Source organism: Anser cygnoides, chromosome 11, assembly GCF_040182565.1.
Source record: "Anser cygnoides isolate HZ-2024a breed goose chromosome 11, Taihu_goose_T2T_genome, whole genome shotgun sequence".
Taxonomy (NCBI): Eukaryota; Metazoa; Chordata; class Aves; order Anseriformes; family Anatidae; genus Anser; species Anser cygnoides.
Genome location: NC_089883.1, coordinates 14,625,765 through 14,644,489, shown reverse-complemented (window position 1 = coordinate 14,644,489; position 18,725 = coordinate 14,625,765). Strand labels below are relative to the sequence as shown.

Sequence of the window (18,725 nt, the reverse complement as noted above, 5' to 3'; positions counted from 1 at the left end):
ACTTTTTAACAGCGTAGTTTTTCCCCTACCAAACCAGGTGTTTCTCAAGGTTAGCTGAATGCTAAACCAGTACTAAAATACAGAAATAGACAGCTAAGACGTACCTTCAATAGACACAATATGCCTGTGAAGTTTTCACATTTCAGACCTTCTAGGCTGGTTCAATCTCAGAATACCATGTGACAATGATTGATGATAACCCTCTGCTAAAAACATCTGTGAAAACTTGTCTATATATTCTCCCCTGTTGTGTAAAAATACAGTAAAAATACTCCCCTCTTTCTGTACATGATGAACCCGTTCAACAAGTTGAGTATGTCTTAAAACGTCTAATGTCGAAGGATATAAAAAAAGAGGAACAAGCTCTACATTTTCCCTGACATTGCCTATGGATGTCACTAGAAATCAGTCACCTCATCTGAGAATCAAGCTATCATTAAATGGAAAGAAAATGTAGCAATTCCATCCTTTGGAAATTGAAGAGGTTCCCAAAACTCTTTTGGGCACCCTGAGGACACACCAGAGGAAAGACAGCCCACCAGACATCTGCAGCTATATATTAACAGGGAAAAAATAACAAAAAAGCCGGTAAGGTTCCTTCATGGGAGAACTCGAGACACAGAATAAGAAAACTTGAATCACAGCCCCTCAGTGGGCAACATTATTTGTCCTGTCCCCCCACCTTGCCCAGGGAGATTAAGCAGAAACCTTCAAATCCTATGGATTTCTAGAGTTAAGCAGATAATTCCCCTGATTAAAGGATTTTCATTTCCAAGGCAGTCTCAACCTTAGCTTCAAAGTATAGAAGGAGACCCCAAGAAAGCCCCTAAGATCATGGAAATTTCAAGGGACAGGAGACCATACACAGTACCTCTGTTAGCTCTGTGCTACCACCTCTGTTAAAAGGGAAGCAATCCCTCCCTACAACTGTATGTCTCTCAAGTCCCAGTCCCCTGGCTTTCCTGCTTCTAAGCTTTGCTTGGACTAAGGCAGATTTCTAGTGTTCAGCTCCACAAGACCCATTTTTCCATCAATGATTCCCTATTATTACATTATTTATCAGTTTTAAATGCATCACTTGGTACTCCCATCAAATGCACTTTTAATCTTGGGCAATAATGAGAAAGGTATGATAATGAAAAAAACATCTACACTTCTATCTATGCTATCTAGTCTTTTTCTAAAACTGTTACTAATGCTCCCTTATTTTTAGCAACCACATTTAACTCTTTATTCTCTTCCAGTCCAGACATTATACCAGGACTATGACCAATTTCCCTGACACTATTTTTGCATTATCTTGTTTTGGAATGCAGTGCCTAGGACAAGACCTAACACTCAGTATTATACTATGGTATGTATCTAGGGATTGTTCTTAACCACTTCTCCACAATACAGGATAACTAGGGATCATTACATAAAATTGGATTTATATATGAAACATGTCACTTAACTGTGTTTTGCTTTAACTGCTTTTTTTTCCAGCAGACATTGCTAACATTGGCATGTCTTTCTGTTGTCATGGCAATGAAAGGAGTCTATATGTTTCTGGATGTGAGTCAAATCATTTTATACAGAAACAGGCCAACAATTAGAAGAACAAATACTGGTTTGTTCACTGGTGGCACTGAAACAATGGTTTAAGGGGGCAAAAAAAGGGAAAGAGTCCAAACCAACAATATAAGACACTGAACATATTCTCCTTGATTAGACACAGGACATCAAACTGCTACTTGTGACCCCATCTTGCAATTAAGTCTGTGTGGGTAGAACTTTGTCAGTCTAAAGCATTACTGAAATCAGTGATTTGCCTGTGCAGTTATGTAACAAGAGCAGGACCGAGATTTGTCCAAATAAATGTTGCTCTTATTGTTCAGAAATGCACAAGAAGAGTCTTCTATTATAGACTCATCTCAATAAGGGAAGGTCATGAAACAATCATTTCTCTGTGAGGGCTCATTTGCAGACAAGACAGACATTTCTTGGCCATTGAATTCACAACTCGCACAAGGCAAAAGAAAATAAAATTACAGTTGAGTTTACCAATCAGAAGGCAAGGGGAGGAAGATGTCAGTCACTGATCAGGTGTGGAAGAAGCAGTTACAAAGAACATGAAATATGAAAAGAATAAGAAACATGACTAAAGCCAGCCTACACCAATCTATCAAGTGTCCAGAAAAACTGACTAAACTAAAAATACCAGTCACCTATGTCTTCTATATGTTACTCATCGCAATGCTTGCTCTTTTCCTGTGGATCCAAGATATATGAGGGAGGCTGTTATTAGAACACTTAGCCTGTGTGGGCATGCCAAATGTGGAGGCATTGATATATATGCATCTGCGTCACTCAGTAATTTCATCTGACTCATATTTTGGAGTGGCAGTTCTTCTGCACGGCACTTCCTGTTCATTCCAAGCTGAGCCATACGAACTGCTATTTGTTAGAAAGTAATCTACAGCCACATCCTCGTGGCCAGCTGGCGCTTACCCCAACACAAATCCATCGCTGCCACACAGTCAGCACTTTTCAGAGCTCAGGGTTGCAGGCGGCTGTGTCACTTCCCTTATTATCCCGTGGATCCTAACACACTGTGAAATACAGAGTAGGAGCCAGTCTGAAGTAACCTCAGGTTTCGGATCCAATCCCATCTAACACCATCTCTTCCCTTCTTTACTTAGTTGGCACGTTTTTCAAACTGTTACAAGCCAGTCTTTGGGAAACACTGTTCTGCACCTCAAAAACGTCTCCACCAGGCCACAATAAGAAACTTATCAGAACATATGGAAAAAACACATAGGAAAAAGGAGGAGTTTGCACTGGAAGATAATGGATGAGGATGTAAAGAGGGAAATAAAAGGATTATACCTGAACAACTGAGTGATATTAAAATTTGTACACAAGACAAATTCCAAGCTAATCTACGCACGTGTACACAGCATTTTCAGTATAGGTAGCAGAAGTTTTATTAGAATTTTAAACAGGTTAGTAGCTCAAATCAGCTCCATATGACAGCATCCAGTGCACAGCCAAAACGTAGCTTAAATACTATGTGATAATAATTCTATGCATAAAGACACTAGAAAAGAGTTAAACAGTAAATGACTCATGGTCAAAGTACCATGCATAGGATTGCCTCTCCCCAGCTGTGTTCTTACCAGTTGTTCACAATGTCTCTAGGGCCTTATAAATGAGTTTTGTTTCTCTTTCTTTTTAAGAACCACTGTTGCACAACACTACAATTGTCTCAACTTCATATCCCTTTAGCAATACAGTTAAGAAAAAGAACAGCACTTGTTACAATTGCTTCCCCTCCCCTCCTCTTCCTGTTGTCTTTCCTGCTCAAGTGACCAAGGCAAACTGAGACCTCTGGATGGAAAGGAGGCAAAATAGAAATGAGCTCTAATGTCACCTTTGTGCTTACTACTGGAGTCACGCAGATGCAAACAGACAGACTTCTTGTCCCTTTGCATTTAAAGCAGAGAGGTTATCCAGCTATCATGGCCCTGGAGCAACAGAAGCAAACAAACTGGTTAGTCTTGGCAGGACGCTGCGGGTGTACTGGAAGACTGCCAAATATAGTACGCAAGAGATGTGTGCCTGTACACATTAACTTAATGCACAGTAAACTGATGGCTGTTCCAAAAAGGAATAGCCGCAGCATTTCACAAGTTAATATTTACTAAGACTTGCATCACACAAAACTGGAATCAGTAGCAAAATAAAATTCAAACTGTCCTTAGCCAGCACTAGAATTCAGTTTTGTTTCAAGAAAATCCTAGAGGGTGAAAAATGTAAGGAAGAGTTAAACTTTACATAGTCATAACCACAGCACCAATCCAGTGTCCATGCTCATAAGGAGGAAAGAAAGAGTAGTACCTTAACTAGTCTATCCACAGGGTTTGGGTTAGGCAGAAAGCTCCCCACACACACACCTGAAGGCCATCTGACCCATCTAACCTTGATTAAGTCTCCTACCAATTTATTCCTCCTTGAAATGGGTAAAATGTCCCTACTTGGATGTATAATTTGCCTTAAAAATCACCTTTTTCCAACAAATGCAAAATATTATTATGCTTTACCATAATTCTTTCATGCAAGGTCCTGTGCATGATTTCTTTCAGCAAGAGGTCATATAGTTTTTGTGAGAATATAGCATTATTTTTTATAAAAATAATATTAACCCCAGGAAAAGAAGTACTACTTATACTTGTGACTGTTTTGTCCTTCTTCTCAGAATACTCGTGCATACAGGTGGTAAATCTATCCTCAAAAGTACAAACATTCAAAGGTTAGTTTTGTCAACACCTGGGTAATCAAACCACATGAAACCTGAACACCTGAAAGATACTTTAATATATCTTGTCCAAACATCATATTCTATAACATTGGTTACCATTCTTAAAAATGACAATGTATTTTCTTTAGATCATTTCTCATATTAACAAAAAAAAAATGTTCCAAATATTACTTTACTTTCCTTCCAAAAATCCCTTCCGAACTTGAGCAACAAAACCAATTCATTTTTACCTGTTTATCATCTTTTGAAGCTGACAGATGTCATTTCCTCACTCATGCTCCATTCCACCAATTCACTAAACCATATTTATTTTTCTTTTCCTAACAGTAATTCACTCAGTTCCCTAACTTTTTTATTTTTTGACTCTTCTTTGGTTTCTGTCAGTTCATATGTATTTTTCTAGTGTTTAATGGGAAGTAAATATTCTAACTGCTGTCTGGAAGCTGCACAATGAGGAATTTTCATCTTTCTGCTGTCATGAATGAATGACCACTGTGTAAGGCTAAAAGCAGTTTTTCTCTTCCCGTTGTTTTCATGTTTCCTCTCATTCCATTGTTCTCATTCATTTTTTTTCCAGGAAGCACCACAAGCACATGTAATACCCTCCCAAACTTTTCATTTTGAGATATGAAAACATTTTCCAAGAAGGAATCATCTTTCCTATACATGGGGAAAACACAAGGTATAAAGAAAATCATTCTCTCTTTCCAGCATGTTTAACATAGCCTGCCTTTCACCTCAGCACATTACCCAATACTCTGCTTTTACAAGAAAAACCCTGTTTATGCTGGTCTTTTTAGAATAAGATTGGTTCAAGCACTGCTTTTTTTCTGTTCCACATGGCTTCCCTAGCTGCTGCTACCACAATATCATGTTGTTGCTGGGCAAAGAAAGTGCCTGCTCATAGAAAGCAGACATGGAGATATAAAGGTCACCTTCACAACGAAGAGTGGAAAGAAATCTTTCGCATGGAGCACTGTCAATATGCGCATTTCAGAAAATCAAAAAAAGAGCCCGAGTCAGATGAAACAACTTTTCCGAGACTACTCTAGAGTTTCAGGGTTTAACTCAGAGCAAAGCCAGCACAACTCCCATCTCCACAACTCAATACCAGGCTTTAACCCAAAAGCCCAGAGGTGCTTCTCACATGTGCCTGAATTGGTATGTGCCATAAAGTCCTGGACTTTACAGGAGCAATCCACAGACATTTTCCTCTTTGCCATGGTTGACTGGGCCCTACACCATCCAGAAAAGAGATAAATCAAAACAGTTACATTGTACAACACTAATAAACTGTTCATCCAATTAACAAGTTAGTGAAAGACTAATACAGGTCTGCTGATTAGGGGTAACCTTGTCTGTCACAATTTACTTATGCTGTTAAATGACTAGGATTGATGCAATTTGCATTAGTAGAGGCACTTCTTTCTATCATCTGTTCTTGTACAGCTGGTTAAAAACACATTGCTCTCTTTACAACTGCATTTACTTACAACACCCCTGTGCTTCTGCTCACACACACGCAAAAAAAAAAAACACCACCCAAAACCCAACCAACCCTAGAATCAGACAACAATCTGAAGTCAAGACAAACAGTGTGTACAACTTGAGGACACAAGTTCGCTTGGTCTGTTTAAACATAAAAAAAAAAAACAAAACACTCTGCTTTTCTGAAATCAGTGATAGAGCTACCAGCAACGATTTCTAATTTGTCTTGTATGATGTGAATTAAAGAATTAACTCAAGCCTGAACAATCATCCAGCTGAGAAAGGTCAGGAACTGAGATGGAAACCTGTCTATTGCTTCTCAAAAATGAGATAAAGAGCTTTTTATGTATTTATTTTAATAAAGCGTTTCTGGTCTTCTGTGTGTTATGGATGAAAAACAAATGCATGTTTGGATGGTTCATAGTGACGGGTCCAGGACAGAAAAGGCCAAAAGTGCAATTTTCTGTGGATGTGCTTTGGAAGAGAAGAATACATGCTCTGAAAGACATGTTCTGTCCACTTAGCTGGAGATGCTAAATTGCACTACCTCATCATGATGAGCAGCACTTTTTGAAGGATACAACCAGAGAGCAGACAGTCTGCATGGCTATGGGAGAGCAGTAAGTACAACGAGGAAGAGGAGAGAAGGCAATGAATAGCGTCAAACTCCTGCAGGCAGTCTAGTTGATGGCCAAGATAATTTTTCCCCAATTCATCTTAAAGTGAAAAAGCCAGTAAAATCCTATCAAACATTTTGAAGTAGATATACCAAGCAACAGGAGATTTTTTTTTTTCTTTAATTGTATCTTCTCTTGTAAGGAGATGTGCTTTCCTGGTCTCACATTCAGGATGTGGTGTAACGAATCCCCATGCCCAAACGCTGCACTGAGGGGCAAGCATGTGGCTGGCTACGCTCCATTTCATCCTCCTCCTTGCCTCCCTCAAACCCACCGGTAAGCAGCAGCTGATTACTGAACAGGTTTTTCTTGCTGTTATTTTTAATTCCCTCAAGCTGTCTATTTTTCTTCCTTGCCAAGCAGCAGGAGTCATTTAGCTCCTGAAAGGTCTTAAATAGCTGCTGGATGCTGCTGGCCAGGATGCAGGTCCAGAAGGTGCTGTCCTGTCACCACGTGGGGAAAGGTGCACAGCACCATGCCCAGGCCCAGGCACCAGAGCCTGCCCACCAGGCAGCAGACTGTAAAGCAGGCAGGCCAGACCCAGCCCATCCGCACAGCCTAAGTGTCCAGTCGAACATGCCTACATGCCATTCCATGGGCTAGCTGCATACTGGTCACTGGCCCTACTTCTCACCCACTTCTTCCACTTCCAGGAGGTTTCAGAGTCACATTTCTGAAAAATATGTAAGGTCTAAAGGGAACTATTTCTCATACCAATTTGTCCTTTGATTCATGGAGACAAGCTGCTCATTTCAGGGCGTTTCAGCTACTCTTAAGTTTCCCCACTTCAGTTCAGACTGAAATCTCAGAGAAAACACTGGCAGGATCAGTCCTAAAACCAGAGCTGCTGGTTTATCTTCATTGCCAGTCTCCTTTTATCAGATCTCACCAGCAGCTACAACAATGTACATTTGGTCAATGCAGGTCAATAGCTTCCATCAGACCAGTACAGCTACAGTGGATTCAATACAACTGATTCAATACAAACTGAACGTGAGTAGAATAGGATCTAAATTTTATGTGATGTTTGGTTTTAAATATTGCTATAAATGTAAAAGCAATTACAATAAAAAATAAAAAGAATGTACATATTCCACAATGAAAAACACAAAAACAGACAGGAGCTGGTAAAACTGTTTGAAATATTATCAAAAAGCTAAGAAAGAAAAGAGCAAGACATTCACAAAGAAAGAAAATGTAGCCAAGAAGAATTATCCCATGCATTTTGTCCCCTCCAACTTCCAAGCCTGTAAAACGAAAGACTTATTACTGAAATAGCAAAAATGTAAACACCAGGAGTACACAAATTCAGTCAAATCCCATCCTACATTTCCTTCTGAATTTTCTCCAAATGCGATATCTCTAGATAGGTAGCGTTAAATCAATTTATTTATCTGATCACACAGAAAATAGAATTAAAAACCTTACACTCCTCTTCCCAGAAACAGAATTGAACTACTGCACAAATGTTACTTTTAGTAGTTTCCTAGTGGTTTTTTGTTTTGTTTTTTAACAAAACCTTGGAATTACTCTAACAAAACAAAGAAAGAAAGAGCAAAAGAAACCAGTTCTGCTTCAAAATTAAAAGTAGGTCTACTATACAGAGGTGTTTGGCTAGATGAACAGAAAGTTCTGCCCACTGAACAGAAAGGGCTTCAAAGGGCGCCTAGTTCAGTAAGGCAGGGTCCTGAGGAACAGTCTATCAATACAGTCCAGATAATCTACACATTTAGCATGGGATGTAAGTTACCTCCATCTGAACACCCAGGACACCATTCTCATACACGGAATATTAACAAATCAATAATAAAAATTCTGGTGTATTAACTCATAGGTGTGGATTTATTTTTTTTTTTTCCAAATTTGAATAACTTGATGAAAAACAGAAATCTCCCTTCAACCCATTTCCCTAGAACATTTGGTATACCTTTTCCTAAGGTGAGATTTCCCTAACAAATAAGCGTCAGTCTTCAAGATGTGGTTCCTCCAGTGTACCAACAGTTCAAAACACCATTTTGAAGTTTCCCTTAAATGGCATCACCTGAAGAAACGTGTAGGCATTCTCAAGCCCTCGACCTTGAGGAAGTCGGCATGATATAAGAACTGGCTATACTGCCTTTTACATTCAAACCTGAAGAGTTCTGCCAGCTAAAATTGCAGTTTTGATCAGTCACTGAAAAAAAAAGTTGTAATAAACATAACAGAAATATTCAAAAAATCCCAAGTGTGAGAAGGAATGTGAAATTCTACCAGATGATGACTGTTGGCAGTAAATTCAACAGAAGTTAATTTCTCTGCTCCCTGTTACAGAACACTGAACACCATTATCTTGAGACACACATAGCAGAAGACAGCTGCTAGTATAACAAGACGTTCTATAATAAAATCTCATTTTTCATTCTCTGTATACCTTCCTTTTTTTTTCCCTCTCATATTCCTATTCCTAAAATTCTTTAATTTAAATGAGTATTAGATAAACTACAATTCTTGATTTTTTCAGTGCCAAGTGAAGAGCAGCCTGTAATTCCTGTGGACTAGTTTATTGTTATGAACTCAGTACAGAATATCCCTGAACACCTGAGAATGCAGTTTGTATTATGGAGCACTCTCCAAAATTCAGTAACAAAGTTTTATTAAATACAGATATTAATCACTGGAATTTTAAACAAGGTCCATCATTGCCCAACTGCCCAAGGTAAAATTAAATAATGTCTTAGGGAAGTTACACTGTCTCTCACTCCAAGTTTCTCTGTCCTTAAAAAAAAAAAAGAATAAAGATACACAATTAGTTGGAACAGCTGAATGCGGCCTTGAAACATTTTTTAATGCTAATTGATAAATGGCCATAGCATCTTCTCATCTATCCATGGAAAATCCTAATGAGCTACCACAAATATAGAACAGCTACCTTTGGTACTGTATTTAGATAGAAGTGAGGGTTTTGTTTGTTTGTTTAAAATTAATCAGCATGGTACTTATGAGAACACTTCCAATTTAGTAGCAAGAGCGGCTGGTTTTGGCCTAGCCAAGATGTGTCTATCCTTTACACGGTGTGTTGTCAACTACAGATAACAGAAGTGACTAAAATAATAATCAATTCAGGCAAAGTGCTTGGGAGAATCCATGATCCCCAGTTAAACTCAATTGGTTCAATAATGTGGATAATAGTCAAAATTCTCTTTTTCTCTTTCCTTCCAAAGGAAGTAGCTGACAGTGCAATTTAATTTGGTCAGAATATGTTGTGAGTCAGCAGTTTTGCTCAGGCTTCTTACAAAATCTTCCAGTGTTAGGTTGCTTCATTTTATTACTTTAAGGCTGTCTTCATTTCTAAAATAGAGCCCTGTTTACATGCAACATAAGCAGTCACAGAAATGATTAATAAGCCCAGAGAAGATAAATCAAAAGACAAAATAACAATACAGTACTGACTGATGATTTTTTTTCCCCCCCTGTTATTTAAATAACCAGCCAGCATGACAAAAAAGGAAACATGAGAAGGTGAAGGAGGTGCCAAAAGGAAAAGAAAGATTTAGAAAGGAGACTTTTTTGAGTGAAAGTAGAAATTCACTAGGTCAAATATCTTGTCCAGCTGAAGATCTCAGCAAGTTCATACTCCGTTATCACATGTAGAGTTTGTCACATTGATATATAATTAGACATCTGGTGTACCTGTCTTTGAAGAGAAGCAGATGCAGATGCTTTAAGATCATTTTTGGTCATGCTTTGTGTGATCTGAGTTGGGATGCTGAGATAAAAGCATACATTAAGGTATATTAGCTTGTAAAAATCCTGTTTAGCTTATCCTATACTTGTGATTCTTGACTGATGCTGACTTGGCTGTTCACAGCACAAACTACCAGAAACAAATAAAAATTATAACTCTTCTACACAATACCTGAGAATCGTGTCCTCTTACAAGTTGGACATCAGAAGTATTACAAAAACAAGCATTAAACAGGTATTGTAGCTGACCTGAAGCCCATACGTATTCTTAGCTGCTTACTTTCAAATACAATCAAAATGCAGGATTAGGTAAATTCTATGAGTAGATAAGAAAAAAAATCTATATACACCCAGACAGGCTGTTTGAACTGCTTGAAGCTAACTATAAAAAAAAAAATCAGATAGCTATAAGGACCGTGGATAAATAGGTAATTCAACTGGAACAGAACAAGAACATAAGATCTTGTTATTTCATGGCCGTAAAAGGCCTACAAAAGGACAAATTCTTAGCAGGCAGTAAAAGGAAAGTAAAAAAAAAAATCTACCAAATAAGCTTTGATATTGGAGAAAGAACAATATTAGGAGTTAGAGCACTGGAGAAATCCTCAAAAACAAATACAAGCCTTCACTGTTAGCAATACAGATAAACATATGTCCAGTAAAACAAACAGATGTCACCAAACACACAGAAAAGGACAGGCACACCAGCTTTATAAGGGAAATATACAACAAGAAGAGGAAATATGACAACATCAAGTGTGGATGCAATGGTCAACACTAGGAAAATGAGCAGGTAAAGTATAAAAAGTCATATGTTTTCATAAAGCTGCAACACAGGCAAGCGAAAGAGTACATAACATCGCAAAATTTGAGAGAGGTTCAATAGGCACAGCATAGCAGCAATGAAACCATTCTTTCAGGCAGAGTATAGGAAGAGAAGGAAGATTATGATGAAGCATACAGTATCTTAGAAGCTACAAAAAAAACCTACAAAATTTAACATGGACTCCAAGAAATAAGCAAACTATCACCAAGACAGGCGAATAAAAGTCTGTCCTTTAGCGCATGATAATGTAGCCTGGAATTAAATATGGAAAACATTCATAGTTTTAAATAGGAGTGAGGTTGTGCAGTACTGAATATGGGTGCTAAAATCAAAGTCCAAACTATGAAATAAAACATACCACCAAGACAAGCACCAAGACATGCTAAGTTGAAACATGGTGACATGGGAATGACAGAAGACATCTCATTTCTGTTGCTGTGGGGTGTCACTGAGAAATAATAACAAAAAAAAACAACTATAATATTAGAAGATACAAACCAGGAACGTGCCTCAGGAGGATGGACGAGCCCACACTCACTGCAACCACCTTCATCTCCCTCAACTTTGTTTCCACTACATGACACACTGACCCTTCCCCAACAACCCCAGCCACCCACCAACATCCCCTGCCTCCATAACCCACAAGCCTTTCTCCCCTTTTTGATGGACATAGTCCAGTCTCCTCTCACCCTTTCTCCCCTTTTTGATGGACATAGTCCAGTTTCCTCTCCTGCCCACCAACATCAGAGCCAGCCCATATGCAAAGCACTGCAAGGCCAGCCAGCCTCCCACCAGAGCCCTGCCAGCTGGCCTCTGCTCAGCACCCTCAGCAGCACTGGCTGGCAGCCACCGCCTTGCGCTTGGTGGGGGGACACCTGCTGTCGAGGCCCAGCACGGAGGAAGTCCAGTGGAACACTGCGTGATCCAGCTGCTTAAAAATGCAGCGTGTCCCAATTTAATGCTAGTTAATGTTAGCCTCGAGCAGAGGTGAGGCTCTAGCATCAACTGGGTACAAGGGAGAAGAAGGGGAAACACAGGAATGAGTTAGCCTGGTGTTTTGTCAGCAATATTTTCAATGCCCGAAGTACAAGCCGCCTGTGTATAGCATGTATAACCATACAGAACAGAGAGCAAACTATTTTAACTAAGAGATGCCACTCCAAGAAATGCACCTAGATCTATCTTCTGTCTAACAGGTCTCTTAAGAAATATACACCACAAACTTAAGGAATTCAAGTCGTAACTGATGTTACCCTTTCACACAGCCATTGAATAAAACAATACAAGAGTAATACTATTGCTCATGTGATGCTGGAAAGATGACTAGAATTTCATGATTAAAGAAATGTAAAAGCGTACAGCTGCTGCCCCTCGATTCCTATCTGTGACTTCAAAGCATTAGCAGAAAGGGAAACTGCAACCTACAAATGAGATGGTAGCCTGAAGAAGATTCCTGTAGATGACCTTGCCCCCAAGATTTCAAAGGCCAAGGTATAAAAACTAAACACCTAACACGTGATACTGCAACGTCGACCAATTTTTATAAAAATTCCAGTAGTGAAAGAAGTAGTCTAAAAGCAGAAATACAGATACAGTGGCCTGGGCACAGAGGAAGCTCCCTGACATAATGCACACTTCAACCAAGGAGTATTATCCAATTATCTTTTCTCCATTATTGGTAAGCCTTGGGACAGAATCTTTGTGACACAATGGGGACTGCTACAGAGCACTCCTCTGCCAGTACACACCATTTTGCTCACCCAGACCTCACAGTCCCCAGTAGTCCCATCCCCTCCTAGGGAATTACTGGGATGAAACAGTTCCAGGGAGATGAACACTGGGGACCAGATTAGGGCATCACACACATGGAACAGGGATATGATTAGGTGAAACGACAGTGAAACGATAGGAGGTCAGAAGGGATGGGCTCTGTCTGTCCATCTTTCCAGGCCCCAGCATGGGACCATCCAAGTTCCAAACAAGTGAATACCCCAATCCTGGCTGTTGTAACATAGCTCAGATCGATCAACCACCTTGCCTGAACTCATGCAAGACAGACTGAAAGTGTCCAGCAATGGAAAGAGCCCAGACAGGGGCTCTTCCCTTGAAGCAGGCTGCTGAGGAAGAGTTTCAGGCTTTGCAAGGAAGGCCAGGGATGCTTAGATCTAAACAGAGAAGCAGAGCAGCATAGGTCAAAGACCCTTCAGAAGAGCATCTAAAATAGATGGATGATCACATCTTTCGGAGACCTCAAAGGTCAGGCTTTTAGTTCAATTCTAAATGTTCTTCTCTATCTAAAGATGCATACTATTTTTTACAGCATTAAGAATAACAGTAGTTTCACATACCATCGTGACACAGGAGCATGACTAAATGCCAATATAGAGCAGGAAGCGAAAGAAGGACATTGCATCCCATTGAAGCAGCAGGACACACCTCAGGCATGCCAGAAGCAATCACTGAAGTGGGAACCTGGCCAGCCTACTGCAGCCCACAACTACCCTTAGGAAATGGCCACAGGGCTGCAGCTTTATATCATTTCAGAGATGGTGCACCTCCAGCTACACAGTATCACTTAACACTGTAGGATACTGAATCAACTACAGCAAAAACACACCCAGGAAATCACCAGCAGCTTCCCACAGCAGTGAATTCTGTATCTTGGCTGTGAACTGACTAGATATCTAACTTCTCCTAAAGCTACAGTTCAGCAATGAGAAGATTTTAAGCTTACATTTAAAGAAAAGCATGAAAGCAAGTCTTTTCACGAATAGCAGTCCTTTTATAAGCAAGAACCTAGGTGACAAAAAAAAAAAAGTCAAGTTTAACAGTTCCTTGCTAATCCTTAGAGGGGATTTCACATCATTATGAAAGCTGTCCGTGACTAGAAGGTGCTCAGATACCATGGTTACAGACATGCTATGATATCTTAAATAGAATACTCTAACAGACTTGCTACATTCCTTTGTATTTTAATTAGGTAAGGCATGGGAAGACCATACTCATTTTCATTATGTTTTATCTGTGTTCCACTGATCGTTAGCATTTGGTCAGATCTTGATTAACATTTTGTAGCTGCCCACTTACTCTGAAATAACTGCCCTTGAGATCACAGACTTATTTACATTTTTACTGAGCAAAAATCAAAAGTAAACATTGTGTCACTTCCCAGGTACTTGGGGATTAGCATGTAGTCGGGTGCAAACCACACACACCTGGCGTGATGTGCAATACCTAAGAAAAGTTTAAATAGCAGACTATTTCAACACAGCATACGGCAGTTCCTGTAGTCGTCAGAAAGAAACATGGGTAAGGAGACAAACCTCTGATTCATCCAATTACAGCGGCACTAAGGCAACAACATAACCTTTCTCTGGACTGGCAACATTTATGTTCATTCAACATGGAAAACTGACTCAAACCGATTCTAAGCATCCCATGGGAATGCTGAAAGCTTGTGTTGCTCTGTTTCATAACAATTTCCATTTCTTCTGAGAAATTTTATCCTGTATCCTGAAGAGTTAGAGCAAGTTTCATGTGTTTTGCCCAAGAACAACGCAGAAGTATCAATACAATGTCACACCTGAGAAACAGGTAGTTTAGCTTTCACTGTAATAAAATGAGCACCTGTGCGTACACAGTGTGAGACTAATTGCTCCTAATCTTATTTTCACTCACTTTTTCCTTCAGAATGAGCATTTCACATATTTTGATTCCCAAGCAGAAAGGAAGCTTGAAATTGTGGAGTAAGTTTCTCCTGGTGTTAGGGACCACTACAAAAGCAATGATTTTGAGAATTCAAAACAAACATTCTAAACAAAACCTTCGCTGACACCTTCACAAAATGAGAACTCACCTACTGATACTGGCTTTGAATTTTATGAGCAATTCACGAGGGCCTTTTCTAATATTGTGCATTACACAGAGACTAAAACCACTTTTCTTTTGGTCATACATCCGCAAGCATACAAGTGTAAGCAAGCAGAGCACTCAGTCGCATCTTCTTACAGATGCGGACCATTCAATATACCCAAATGCACACACTGAGTTGTACTAACGTGAAGATTGTGATAACAAAAAACCTTTCAATAAACATAAGTCAGACCATTATCCCTCTTCTATTCAGTGAGGTGTAACAGACTGAATTTCCCTCTAACTTAATTCTTATGCAGCCCTTTAAAAACATGTAAATTGCTGTACGATTATAAAACGCTCAGCATAAAGAGGGAACTCCAGTCTAGATGCACTTATTCCCATTTTATGCAAAGGTGGCAACTGAATCAACGTGTTCATAGTACTCAAAAGTTAATTTTCCATTTATTTGCTGACATCTATTGTAGGAACTAAAGTTACAGAACCTAACAAGCATCTCATCATCTGTAAGTGATGCAAAATGCATTGTGGGCAATTCAGTTTTACCAGACTTGGCATTAGGAAAAAAATGACCACGGCTACAACAAAATGACAACCCCAAAAACATTAATCTAGGACATGGATTTCAGCTGTACACAATTAACCTTCTTACGGCTTTCTGCCTCCTACTCTGCTAATTCTAGCACTACATTTAGAAGACAAAAAAAAACAACTAACAAACTTGTTCCAGTGAGTTGAAAGCCATTCAAATTCAGAAATATCTAAGTCATTCCCATAATGCTGGCTGGCCAGCATTCATTTATCTATCACCTCTCAAGAGTCTTGGCTTGCTGCTACACAGTCCTGTTTAGTGTTTCCAAATGCAGATAAAACAATTGTAAGGAATATGGAATCCACCAAGTTTATACCAGAATTACATCTAAAGCCTGAACTTTTCACCAAAGAAACTACCAGAATAGGTTTTCACAAACTTAAATGCACAACGTATTTGAAAGAGGATTTCACAATCATGTCTATGTGAACTAGCCCTTCCCATACCTCGATACGAAATTAGGCTCATTGTTTCTATAACTGAAGGCTTTGAGATTCAGTCTCTTATTTTCCTATGAAAGAGCTGTTTTGTTCCTAATCACACTGATATATTATTATTTTTTAATTACCACTAATTACTTACTCAGACCAATCCCTACATGACTATATATTCATTTTCTAAGAAATTACTTTTCAATTAGAGCAAATCACTCATGTAGCTCATGTACTTCTCAGGCTTTTTCCATGGTCAGCAAAGACTCCCTCTCCACAACCACAATTCTGGACAGTCACAGTGCCTGCCTTCCCTGGACCTGAGTTTTAGATGCACATTTAACATAAAGAGCCGCTATTTTTGTTGATCTTATTTTTGATCAGGTGCTCTTTCTTCAGCACAGTGCCAGAATGACTGCATACTGCAGATCTTCTGTCGTTTGGCATGTTATAGCCCTAAGCGTTGATATACGTGTTTTCATTAATGCACATCATCTTATGTAGGCTTAATTAACTTAAAGGTAGACCAGGAAAAACACCAATACTATATCAGGTCCAAAGAAAGCCTGACTCTAAAGGAACATTTTAAGCTGCCTCTTGGTAATAATTAGGCAATTTTGTAAACCAACGCTCCTCCCACACACACACAATACAACAGAAAATTGAAGTTTTGTTAACTACTGCACTGTTTTATCATTATTCAATTAAGATGCTGAAAGCCAGTAGAGAAAAATTCACTGTCAGGTTTTTGTACAGGTATAACATGCAGTGTGACAAGTACTGCTATATGATATGTATTTACTTGAGTTGGTACCATCTGTGTTACTCACAAGCAGAGTGAAGCAGAATCAGATTGATATACAGTCGTTTAAGGCCATGTATTCTATCGGTTTTCCAAGAAAGCCTCCCTAAGCTTGTTTTATTTTAAAGTAGGAGACATAAACAATCAACTACCTGTTTTGGAAGGTGGTTTTTGATCCCATATAAGACAACTTCTTAAGGAAAGTTTGTTTGCCCCAGCCTCAGAGGTGGATTTTTCACCAATTCCTCCACTGCGGTCTAATGCTTTTCACAGATGTTCCCTGGGAACACCTTTCTCTGCGCTTCCAAAACATTAGAGTCAGGAAGATAGTCCAAATCCTGCTGGGGACCATTCAGCAATACCTGTCTTTAGCTACTCTTCTGGAGCCTGAAGAATTCCCTCATACACAGTCAGACCCATTACCTGGTTGAACTGAAAACCCTGCAGCTGGAGGCCTCCTGTCAGAAGAGAGTGTTGTTCCGAGTGACGAGTTCTATCACTCACTTCTTCCAGGCTAGATTTTGCAGAAGCAGGAGAAGAAATTTTAACATCCACCACAGCCTCAGAAGAGTATGCATCTGATAGTTGCCTATTAGCAGCCTTCACTGGCTGTAATATGCAAAGAAATGTACTGCTATGCAACCTTGTCAGCTGCTTCCTCTTAAACATAGCATACATGGCCTACCCTTCTAGGGGGCATTGAAACTTTGCCTTCCTTAAAAGCACCACTCAAACCGAAGGTACAGAGCTGCTTCAGCTGTGTGCAATGAACAACCTGCCATTGCTTCTGGACCAAACTTCTGCCTCCAAGCCTCAACAACCCACCTGATTGCCCCAGTTGTGGCACAGCTTTGGCCATCCCCCACGAGCACTCCAGCTTTTCCATCCCAGCTGCTGAGTCCTGCTGTAATCTCACCTCGTCAGGCTCGTGATCTTCCCCAGGTGATGGTCCCCTGCCATCCCTGCCCAGCTGTAAGGTGCATCTGATCCACCCCAACTTCTAACTCCTCACTGAAGCACACACACTACCTTATAGTCAGGCCTTGAAGTTACTGTAGTGAAAGGTTTATGTGAAGGCAAAAAAGACCTTTAAGCAAAAAGTTTGGAGAATGTCAGACAATTCACAGAGTCATCATATGGAAAACAGGTAAAACTGTGCACTGTGGACTGTGCACTTAGTCACATGGTCTGAACTTTTGGGTAGACCTGTGCGGTATCAAGAGTTGGACTTGATGATCCTTAAGGGTCCCTTCCAACTCAGGATATTCTATGATTCTATGATTCTAAAAATAAAAAGCTTCTTGAGTTCTCGACCATTTACCACTGCTAAACATGTACTTAGCCTTTCTCTCTCTGCCACATACTCATATTTAAGGAGCTTTCCTAACCTACACGGAGACATAGACAGGAACAGTACCTTTTATCACAACAGTCACTTACCAGGCACGCTGTGAATAAAACCAGGCAGCACAGAGCACAGCTGGCACCAAAGCAGCGTACGACACCCTCGGGGGCAGGAGGATCCGGCCTCACCTAGCTCCTGGAGGCGGCAGGGCGCAGCGGTCTTGCCGAGGGGGCCCCATCCACGGCGGTCCAGCAGCAAGCCGCGGCTGCTCGTCCCCTCCGCCGGGCTGCTGCCGAGGCGCCGTCCCGTCCCGAAGGGGCCTTTTGTCTGCGGGCGGCTCCCGCAGCCCCCGGCGCCTCAGGCGGTAGCGGCCGCGGCTCGGCCCCGCCGAGCTCTCCTCAGGGCCGGGGCGGCGCGAGGCGGGCAGCACGCGCCCTGCACGCGGAGGGCGCCTCGCGGCGGCACCTCCGTTTCCTCCTCAGCGCCCCAACGGCCACAGCCACAGCCACGGCCCCGAGCCCGCTTCCCACCGCCCCGCCCCGGCTTTCTCCTCGACGGCCCAGCCCCGCGGGAGGGAGGGAGGGCAGGGCATAGGGACACCCACCTGCCGCCGCCGTAAGGGGAGCGGCCCGGGCCCGCCGCTGCCTTCGCGCCACCGCCCTTCGCAC

At 40.7% G+C, this 18,725-nt stretch overlaps 1 protein-coding gene across 1 annotated transcript in view; it reads right to left on the bottom strand.

The window, feature by feature from the left end:
* The window catches only part of HERC1 (HECT and RLD domain containing E3 ubiquitin protein ligase family member 1), a 123,923-nt gene extending 105,429 nt beyond the window's left edge, over window positions 1–18,494 (bottom strand). Inside the window, exon 1 of the mRNA XM_067004046.1 lies at window positions 18,153–18,494. The gene's annotated coding sequence lies outside the window, so the exon portion shown is untranslated. The remainder of the gene's footprint in view (window positions 1–18,152) is intronic.
* Window positions 18,495–18,725: the final 231 nt, after the last annotated feature.